Below are 10668 nucleotides of genomic sequence, written 5' to 3'. Positions count from 1 at the left end.
TATAAAATATATATTTTTATATATATATATATATATATATATATATATATATATATATATATATATATATGTTTCAACTTTATCTTTTTCTTCTGTACCCCAACTACTTATTAAAAAAAAAAGAGTTATATTAAAACAAAACAGAAAATGGAAAGAGGTTAGGTATTCCAGATCTTACCTATAAAATGTCTTGGGAGAAAATGTTGTGAAATCCTATAAATTCACCAGATATTTTAGTTAGAGCTCCACTTTCTCATAAGATAAATGATTTCTTGTTGGCTAAAGAAATCCATTTTGTAAGCCCTTATCTGTGTAATCAGTTACCTTCCGGAGCTTTTTTAATAGACTTCACCTCATTATGCGACCACTCATTAAAAGCCTGGTATCCAGTAAAATTGTATCTATATAAAGTGATCTTTGAGAGCGTTATATTAGCTTAGCAGGCGCATCCTTAATTTTACTCATTCGTCTTAATTTTTTGTAATCATTTTCTGTAAAGAGGGTATAATGTCAGGCATTGCTTCCATGCTACTGACAGATCCAATCTTGCAGATAATTACCATAAGGAAATTGATGCTTTAGTGTGCAAGGGAGAATTTAATTTACTCAGACATCCCACGGCACAATACATTCCAGAAGATATCAGGATTTCATTTTTAAGAAATTAAATGTTACTATATAACATGATTACTTATTGTTGAACATCCTTAAATAGCTTCTTTTTTTTTTAACAGTTTGAAGTGATTGCAGCAAATTTATTTATCTTAAATTGCAAACTTTTCTTTAAACAAGGATTAACGATCCATGAAATAGGAATCTGGATTAGGAATGTAAACGAAAAGTACAGAGTACAATGCAGTACAGGACATATAGAATACTTTAAATCAGGGGTTCACAAACTATGCAAAAACAAGAAGCCTCAATACATATCGAACATGACGTTAAAGTTATTTAATTCCTTTTTTTATTTTTGCATGAATAAGCATTATTTCATTTTATCCTTGACCAAAACATATTCCATTCCATTACCTGCCAAACAGACAGGCAGGGCTGTTTTAGTATGAAATTCCCCATTAACTTCCATGGTGAATATCATCTGCCAACAGTCTGATTGGGCACTTTCGCAGGTAGAGTAAGACCCTAATCCTAGAATACTACCGATATTTGATTGTGCTCTGTGAATTTCCCCAACTACATAGAAAAAGATAATACAGAAAAACAACACTCCAACAGCAAGGGATGAGTGCAGTGCGTAAGAGGTTAAAAGAATGAAGCGCTCTTTACTGAACTATTTATGAGCTACAGTGAAATTAAAACTGGTTAAGAAAGCAGGTGTGTCCTAGTCAAAAATAATAAAGCGAAACCTCTACAAATGTCATACAATGTGTAAAACTATTTATTATTACAGAAATGGTCATTTCCACCTTTCTCCTTTGGAAAGAAATGTCTCAATGACTACTGATATTCCATACACAGATGTAGTAAGATTTACTGCCCCAGTGCTGCAGAGAAAAAAGCAAATGTCTGCAGCACTAGGGACAGTGTCTGCCGTGTCGCGCTGCTAGGGGACCATGCTTCTGAATGGGACCCCCCAGAGCGTTAATCCGTAACCATCGCAGTCATAGCAATGAAGACATTAAGTCTTGCTACAACTGTATGTGTGCTTAAACCTTCTAAAGCTATGGCCCATGGGCCACTGGTAGTCCACAGTTATACAGTAGATGTAGTGGATGTTATTATACCTGTTACTGTTATCGCGTTAGGGTGGGAGATCCATTCCTTCAAAGCAGGCCCTATTCAAGAAGGGTGACAAAAATCATGAGAGAAATTGACCTCATAATGCATTAAATCGGTACAATAATGGATGCTACATCTGTATCTAGGTGGATGTCAGCAGTCTTACACATGTAACTTTGATAGTTAGTGCAACAATCTCCTCTAAACAGATCTAAAACAAAGTTCATAATATCATGCATCCTTGATCACAAAGCATAACCCTTTTTGTATTTTTGAGAAACTGGATGTACTATGTACCAAGGCAAAAGTGGTGCAATTATGGGGCAAATAAACTACACCCAGAGGGTGAAATATAAATCATAGTTATGCCAATGGGAATATTTTCATTGATACACAAGGAGCAGATATTTTTAAGCTTGGTGTATCAAGAAAGGAAAATTGCCTGAAGGTATTCTACCGAATTCCAGAAAGTGGTAATAGTAGATTTTAAAAGTATAGAATACATTTAAAAAGTCTGTTTTTGAGTTGAGCAACAGACTGTTATTTTACAGAATCAACACAGAAGTTCTCTATACATTCAGTTGGAACACAAGTCATTTCTTATACCTCTTCTTTGTCTGAAGAAAAGATGTGAGTTCATAAAAGCACATTTTACTTTTGCTGCAAGAGGGGTAAAAAACATTCAAGAGTCAAAGTACATGTGTAATGCAGATTCCCTGCAGATTCTTACAGTGCAATCTGTACATTGTAGACATCAAGATTATGGATGCGGACATGCAAACAAGCAAAGTGGGGCCCATATCAACAAAGGTCTGTTAACTCAGTGCTATTAACGAGATGATAGTATTAAAATCATTAACAGGTGTTATTTTCACTGAAGTTAAGTCTGTTTTACATAAAGGTGGTGTTACTCCAAGCTATACACTAAAATATGAGCTTTACTGCAGAGGAGAAAGAGAGAGAAAGTATCACATCTGAGACACCGGGCAAATATGCTAATTTTAGTAATTTAAATACAGATATAACAAGACTTACTGTCCTTGTGGCCGGTGAGAGAAATGCAGAAACCCGTGGCCACAAAGTCAGCACGTTTTGCAGCCCGGAAGAATGAACACTAGGGGGGAGGATGTCAATGCGTTTGAATTATTCACTTGAATGGGAGAGAAATACTAATACTTACCTTTCAGATCCTCACCTTTTCTCTCACCTCCTCAATGATGGGGGGCACATCCCTAGGCAATCTCTTTATATGTGATACATCTCTACCTTTCAAACCCTGGTTTGGTTCCATTCAGATATACACTGCTGTTGATGGTCAAAAGAACTTTGTTTGGACTTCCGGTGGTGACGTCACCACACATGCAAGCCTAATCAGGAGCTCCCTATTCCCCTCCATTAAAAGGTGCCAGAACGAGCACAAAAACCACTCGAATCGCTAACAAAACGAGTGGGCAGCAAGAGCTAAGGCTGATGGATGGCTAAGCAACCAAAAAAGGGACCGATGCAGAGCGTCTCCGCTTATTTTACCCCGACGAAGTGCCCGGGAGATCAGGAGGAGCTGAGCCAAGATGGCGCCGACCCCAACGTGGCAAGCGCACCCGCCCGCGAGCAACCCCTCCCGGAGAACATAACTGCCGGCCACCTTATTACCAAGGACTTCTTGGAGGACTATATGTCCCAAATGTTCTCCAAGCTTAGGAAAGATGTCAGCCAAGACTTTAATAGTGCCATTAACAAAATAAAACAGGACATAACTGAAATCTCCCAAAGAACGGAATCACTGGAGAGCAGGGTTGAGGAAGTGGAAGCGGTACAGTCCTCGGCCGAGGACGAGATCAACCGCCTCAACCAGGAGATTAACCGACTGAAAGATGGGTTAGAGGACCAGCAAAACCGGGACCGGCGTCAGAACTTAAGGTTCCGGAACATTCCTGAGTCGGTTCCCACAGAAGCCCTCACATCTTACTTGCAAGAACTTTTTCAGCACCTGGTCCCAGATTTAAAAAGGAAGATATGGAGCTAGACCAAGCCCATAGAGCCCTCGGTCCGAGACGAGAGGACCCAAAGAGACGCAGGGACGTTATCGCTCGCTTTCATTCATACACCACCAAGGAGAAAATAATAACAAAAAGCAGAAGGATGAACCAAATCCCGTTCCAAGGCGAGCAGATTCAAATATTCAACGACCTCTCCAGAATAACTATCCTCCGACGACAGGAACTGAAGCCGCTGACCCAGCACCTACAAAGCCACAATGTGCGCTATAGATGGGGCTTCCCCTTTAAACTTAGCGTTCTCGCTAAGGGCAAGCTCCATTCTATCTCCCACATTGAAGATGCACCCAGCTTCCTGAGACTCCTGGACTTACTGTACCAGCCATCCAGAGACGAGGCCGTGACGAGCATGAAGAAGATTCCAACCTACCTCGACACCAGCGTGGTTCCAGATCTTCGGAACGTCTAGCCCAGCAGAAGTCGTCTAAGACGCCGTCGGGACCCTAAAGAGAAAGAAACAACAGAACAAGAAAAGCCGTGCCGCCACCCAGCCCAGCTGAGATGACACCGCCAAAACGAACTGAATAACAGCAATACCCTCCCCCTTACCTGCTCCCCTCAGGCCTCTCCCAATACAGCTCCCCGGCACCTGAAGAAAGGACCCCCTCCCCCTCCCATCTACTCACCCCCCCACCCCCCCCCACCCCATACCCCTCATACAGCCGTATAGTATACACTAGAGCCAGAGCTCTCTCCCCCCCCCATCCCACCCCCCCACACAACTTCCCTCACCCCATCAACGCCAACACCCTAACCCTCCCCCCCCCCTTCCACTAGAGCCCTATCCAGAAGCAAATCCTCGCCCTAGAGTTTCTCATAAGCTTACCCCGGCCCCATCCACCATCTCTCCTCCCCCCCCCTCTACGAGTCAAAAAAGGCAAGCAACCCCCTCCCCCCTCCCCCCCTCTGCTCTCCACCTACCTGAGAAGGAGACTCGAGGAGCGGGGCAGCCAGAGGGGCAGGACAGAGCCCAATCGGGGACCCAGCGGCAGACTGGTAAAGTAAAACAAGAAATAAATAAATAAATCAACATCAATAACATGAAAACCGGGTTCCAAATAAACAGAAGGGGGCGCAGCTAAATAAGCCGCGATAGCTCTGCTGAGCGCCAGATCTCAAATGGCACCCCATAGACTCCCCCCCTTCACCTCATAGCCCCCCCCCCTCCCTGTTCTTCCTCCCCCCCCTCCCCCCGCCAACTGTCAATTCTCTGCCCCCCTCCCTCCCCACCCCCTTTTCCACTAGAGCCCTATCCAGAAGCAAATCCTCGCCCTAGAGTTTCTCATAAGCTTACCCCGGCCCCATCCACCATCTCTCCTCCCCCCCCCTCTACGAGTCAAAAAAGGCAAGCAACCCCCTCCCCCCTCCCCCCCCCCTCTGCTCTCCACCTACCTGAGAAGGAGACTCGAGGAGCGGGGCAGCCAGAGGGGCAGGACAGAGCCCAATCAGGGACCCAGCGGCAGACTGGTAAAGTAAAACAAGAAATAAATAAATAAATCAACATCAATAACATGAAAACCGGGTTCCAAATAAACAGAAGGGGGCGCAGCTAAATAAGCCGTGATAGCTCTGCTGAGCGCCAGATCTCAAATGGCACCCCACAGACTCCCCCCCTTCACCTCATAGCCCCCTCCCCTCCCTGTTCTTCCTCCCCCCCCTCCCCCCGCCAACTGTCAATTCTCTGCCCCCCTCCCTCCCCACCCCCTTTTCCACTAGAGCCCTATTCAGAAGCAAATCCTCGCCCTAGAGTTTCTCATAAGCTTACCCTGGCCCCATCCACTATCTCTCCTCCCCCCCCCCTCTATGAGTCAAAAAGATAAGCAACCTCCCCTCCCCCCCTCTGCTCTCCACCTACCTGAGAAGGAGACTTGAGGTGAGGGGCAGCCAGAGGGGCAGGACGGAGCCCAATTGGGGACCTAGTGGCAGACTGGTATAGTAAAACAAAAAAAAATAAAAATAAATCAACATCAATAAAATGTAAACCGAGCTCCGAATAAACATAAGGGGGCGTAGCTAAATAAGCCGCGATAGCTCTGTGGAGCCCTAGATCCCAAATGGCACCCCCAGACCCCCCCTTCACCTCATTGCCCCTCCCTCCCTGTTCTTCACCCCCCCTCCCCCCGCCAACTGTCAATTCTGCGCCCCCCCCAACCCCCTCCAACCCTCCCCCTCCCTCCCCACCACCTCCCCAATGCCGGAGACCCGGCAGCATGTACAATACATGAAGAGCAAATAAACGCCTCAGCTTTCCTCATTCACACCCCTTCCCCTCCCCTCACCTCCCCATACAACTACCACTCACTAAGAGAATGAAGCACTTCAAAGATGCCCCCACCCGCCCCTGTCCCTCCCCCCTCCCCCCCCCCTCTCCTGAACTGCGTTAACCCTCCCATCTCCTCCTATGAGAACACATAGACGCTGGAGAAACAATGGACCCACAGCTTACCCTGAGGTCGAAAGCAGGAGACCAGCCGTCGAAAGCAGAGAGGAGAACGAACAGCACCCAGTCTCAGTCTATGAGTCAGCCGATTAAAGACATTGTCGTTCAGATATACAAGGAATTTGTGAAAAGTAGAAGTGTTACCTGACCAAATAATTAATAAGTCGTCTATATAGCGACGATAGTAAATAATATACTGTCTAAATGGGTTAGCATCACCAAAAATAAAAGTGGTTTCCCAAAAACCCATAAACAAGTTGGCATATGAGGGTGCAAAGGATGTCCCCATAGCCGTGCCCTGTGTTTGTAAATAATAAGTGTTGTTAAATAAAAAAAACTCAATATCCATAGAGTGTGTGACGTCACCAGGGGAGGCGGGAGCAAGAGTCTGTGGCTCCAATGCTATTCTAACAACTTAATTATTCACTCCTGCCTTGCGCGATTGGCCGACAGGGCATCCAATGGGAGAGAGGTCTCACCAAATCACGCGATAGAAACAGAGCGTGTGACGTCACGGTTGGGGGCGGGAGCTATACTACATAATGGAGAACTCAGCAGACGCGCAGTTACTCTTTGATAAAGGGACAACAGTCCTGAAACGCGTCAGAGTGTTTGTACTATACCTTTGATGACCACTGTGACAAACGGCTTACTCCGGGGCTCCGTCGTTTGTCCGGGACTGTTTAGAACACGGTCTTTTAGGGTAGGTTAAATGATGAGGCGTCACGTACTGTTCCTTTAAACAGGCTATGCCTGGTTTATTCAGTCTCAGGCACTGAGACTGCCACAGTGCATACAACAGAAAACAGATCAAAACAAAAGCTGCTCACCTGAGCGATAACTTAACTTAGATATCCCTGACTCAGGGTTGGAAGTGGCTTTTCCACTTCCAACATCAAAACACGGTACTTTTGCAGTCTTACACAAATGAACAGAAAGATTGAACCTGTTTGGGGAAGAGGCTTCTCCCCTCTGTAGTTCAGCAGCCTTCCAGCCTCCTGGCTCTTGTGGGGAGGCCAGAGCAAACAGGAAATCAGTCTTTCATACCTGATTCCTAATTAGCATGACAGGTGACAGAAATCAGGCAGCAGACAAACTCTGGTCTGGATCTCTCATCCCTCAGTTCCAGCGCTTGCCAAACTGTGGGATGGAGTGTATGTATTATAAGGCTGCACTCCCAGGCCAAACAGGATAGAAACTGTCTAGTATCCTGGGAGCCCTATATACGGAATTTATTACCATCCCCTGGTTTCTGTCACACCACCCAATAAAGCAGTTTTTATTGGAATTGGTGTGCAGCCCCCACTATCTACTACAGCAGTGCTCCGCCGACGGACCCCACGGGACCACCCCCAACTTACCTATAATTAAGCCTAATGTTTACCAATTCCTATAACCCCCTTCCCCCCTCCTTCCCCCCTGCATACCCTTTTGCCCCCCCCATCTCCCTCCCCCCCCCTATACATATGTCTATCGCTGCATCTGACAAGATACCCCTACACAGCCCCCCCATGCTGGGGAAAAGAGCTCAAGAAATGCCTTACAGGTTCCACACCGCAATAGAAATAGATCCAGATAAAAGTATGACATAAGGCGAAACCAGCAAACCACCCCCCCCACCCTCTCCACCTCTCCCCCTCCACATTCCCCCCCCACATATGAACCAAGGCACCAGAAAATGATAACATGTAAAACCTGATAGGAAATACCCTATAAAGATGCTCCCTCCTCTTCCACTATTACCAGGTTGTTAAACAATTGTACTGCAATGTTGAAAATGTACCATAAATGTATATCACCCCATGTATGCCCCCTCCCCCCCTCCCACCCCCCATTCTCTGATCCTATACCCTACCTACTCCCCTCCCCTCCCCCCTATAATCAGTAATCTACTGAGCAAAGTGAACACCTAAGCCCAACCCGACCATGTCCACAAAGAGCCCTAGAGAAAGGAGATCAAAGAGCCATCTTTCACCCTAATTGCAAAAGGACTAGCCTAGACAAGTGTAAGCCCCTTACCACCTCTAGAAATAGAGAAACTACTCCCGCCACATTCCTGTTAATAGTGGTTCCCTTCCCCCACAGTAAGGAGGGTCTAGGGTCTAACACCATGCTCCGCGACAGGCCCATGTTCCCGGAAGTCCCTTCAGGGGCATCTCGCCCCACTACCTTTTTCACGCAAGTGTCAAAGGCTATTTTTCTTAGGCCTCCCCAAGGCCCACCCAGTTTTTTCCTCCCTTATGTGTTCCCCTCCCCTCCTACTCCCGTTCACAGCGCGGGCCCCCCCTCCGTGACCCCCTCTACCGAGGGCCCAGGCCTGAGCGCCGCCCCCCGGTTCCGAGCTCCTGACATGGGAAGAATAGGAGCCACAGGGCCAAGTGCCCTGAAAACGCCATAAGAAAAATAATGGCCTCCATCAAACTAATTTCAATTAACGTCAAAGGCCTCAACTCAGCAAAAAAGAGGAAACTAGTCCTTACAGATCTTAAAAGATCTAAAGGCGATATAGTCCTATTGCAAGAAACCCACTTTAACACCCAGACGCCCCCTAACACATTTAAAAGTGTATTTCCCCAGGCATACTACGCCTCCTCCCCTAGCAAAAAAAGAGGAGTAGCTATCCTCATCAGGACTGGAGTCCCATTTGTTCTGATAAAATCACACCCGGACCCCGAAGGGAGCTCGTTGACACTCCAGGGCACCTTAGCAGGATCCCCGATCACAATTGTTAATGTGTATGCCCCCAACGGTAATCAAATTCTCTTTCTAACCAACCTACTAGAATCCCTAGACCAACAATCCCTGTCCTCTCTGATCATTGGGGGTGATTTTAATATGGTAGCCTCATATATAAATGACTAATCCGGCCCCGGCCAAATAAGCCCAGACCACACTCCCTCCCCCAGCAGCGCCCAGGCCCAAAAAAAAGCTAAGAAATTCCGTGATATCAACATCAATAAAATGTAAACCGAGCTCCGAATAAACATAAGGGGGCGTAGCTAAATAAGCCGCGATAGCTCTGTGGAGCCCTAGATCCCAAATGGCACCCCCAGACCCCCCCTTCACCTCATTGCCCCTCCCTCCCTGTTCTTCACCCCCCCTCCCCCCGCCAACTGTCAATTCTGCGCCCCCCCCAACCCCCTCCAACCCTCCCCCTCCCTCCCCACCACCTCCCCAATGCCGGAGACCCGGCAGCATGTACAATACATGAAGAGCAAATAAACGCCTCAGCTTTCCTCATTCACACCCCTTCCCCTCCCCTCACCTCCCCATACAACTACCACTCACTAAGAGAATGAAGCACTTCAAAGATGCCCCCACCCGCCCCTGTCCCTCCCCCCTCCCCCCCCCCTCTCCTGAACTGCGTTAACCCTCCCATCTCCTCCTATGAGAACACATAGACGCTGGAGAAACAATGGACCCACAGCTTACCCTGAGGTCGAAAGCAGGAGACCAGCCGTCGAAAGCAGAGAGGAGAACGAACAGCACCCAGTCTCAGTCTATGAGTCAGCCGATTAAAGACATTGTCGTTCAGATATACAAGGAATTTGTGAAAAGTAGAAGTGTTACCTGACCAAATAATTAATAAGTCGTCTATATAGCGACGATAGTAAATAATATACTGTCTAAATGGGTTAGCATCACCAAAAATAAAAGTGGTTTCCCAAAAACCCATAAACAAGTTGGCATATGAGGGTGCAAAGGATGTCCCCATAGCCGTGCCCTGTGTTTGTAAATAATAAGTGTTGTTAAATAAAAAAAACTCAATATCCATAGAGTGTGTGACGTCACCAGGGGAGGCGGGAGCAAGAGTCTGTGGCTCCAATGCTATTCTAACAACTTAATTATTCACTCCTGCCTTGCGCGATTGGCCGACAGGGCATCCAATGGGAGAGAGGTCTCACCAAATCACGCGATAGAAACAGAGCGTGTGACGTCACGGTTGGGGGCGGGAGCTATACTACATAATGGAGAACTCAGCAGACGCGCAGTTACTCTTTGATAAAGGGACAACAGTCCTGAAACGCGTCAGAGTGTTTGTACTATACCTTTGATGACCACTGTGACAAACGGCTTACTCCGGGGCTCCGTCGTTTGTCCGGGACTGTTTAGAACACGGTCTTTTAGGGTAGGTTAAATGATGAGGCGTCACGTACTGTTCCTTTAAACAGGCTATGCCTGGTTTATTCAGTCCCAGGCACTGAGACTGCCACAGTGCATACAACAGAAAACAGATCAAAACAAAAGCTGCTCACCTGAGCGATAACTTAACTTAGATATCCCTGACTCAGGGTTGGAAGTGGCTTTTCCACTTCCAACATCAAAACACGGTACTTTTGCAGTCTTACACAAATGAACAGAAAGATTGAACCTGTTTGGGGAAGAGGCTTCTCCCCTCTGTAGTTCAGCAGCCTTCCAGCCTCCTGGCTCTTGTGG

This window comes from Ascaphus truei, chromosome 2, assembly GCF_040206685.1.
Source record: "Ascaphus truei isolate aAscTru1 chromosome 2, aAscTru1.hap1, whole genome shotgun sequence".
Classification (NCBI taxonomy): Eukaryota; Metazoa; Chordata; class Amphibia; order Anura; family Ascaphidae; genus Ascaphus; species Ascaphus truei.
Note: the sequence above shows the minus strand (reverse complement) of the source record.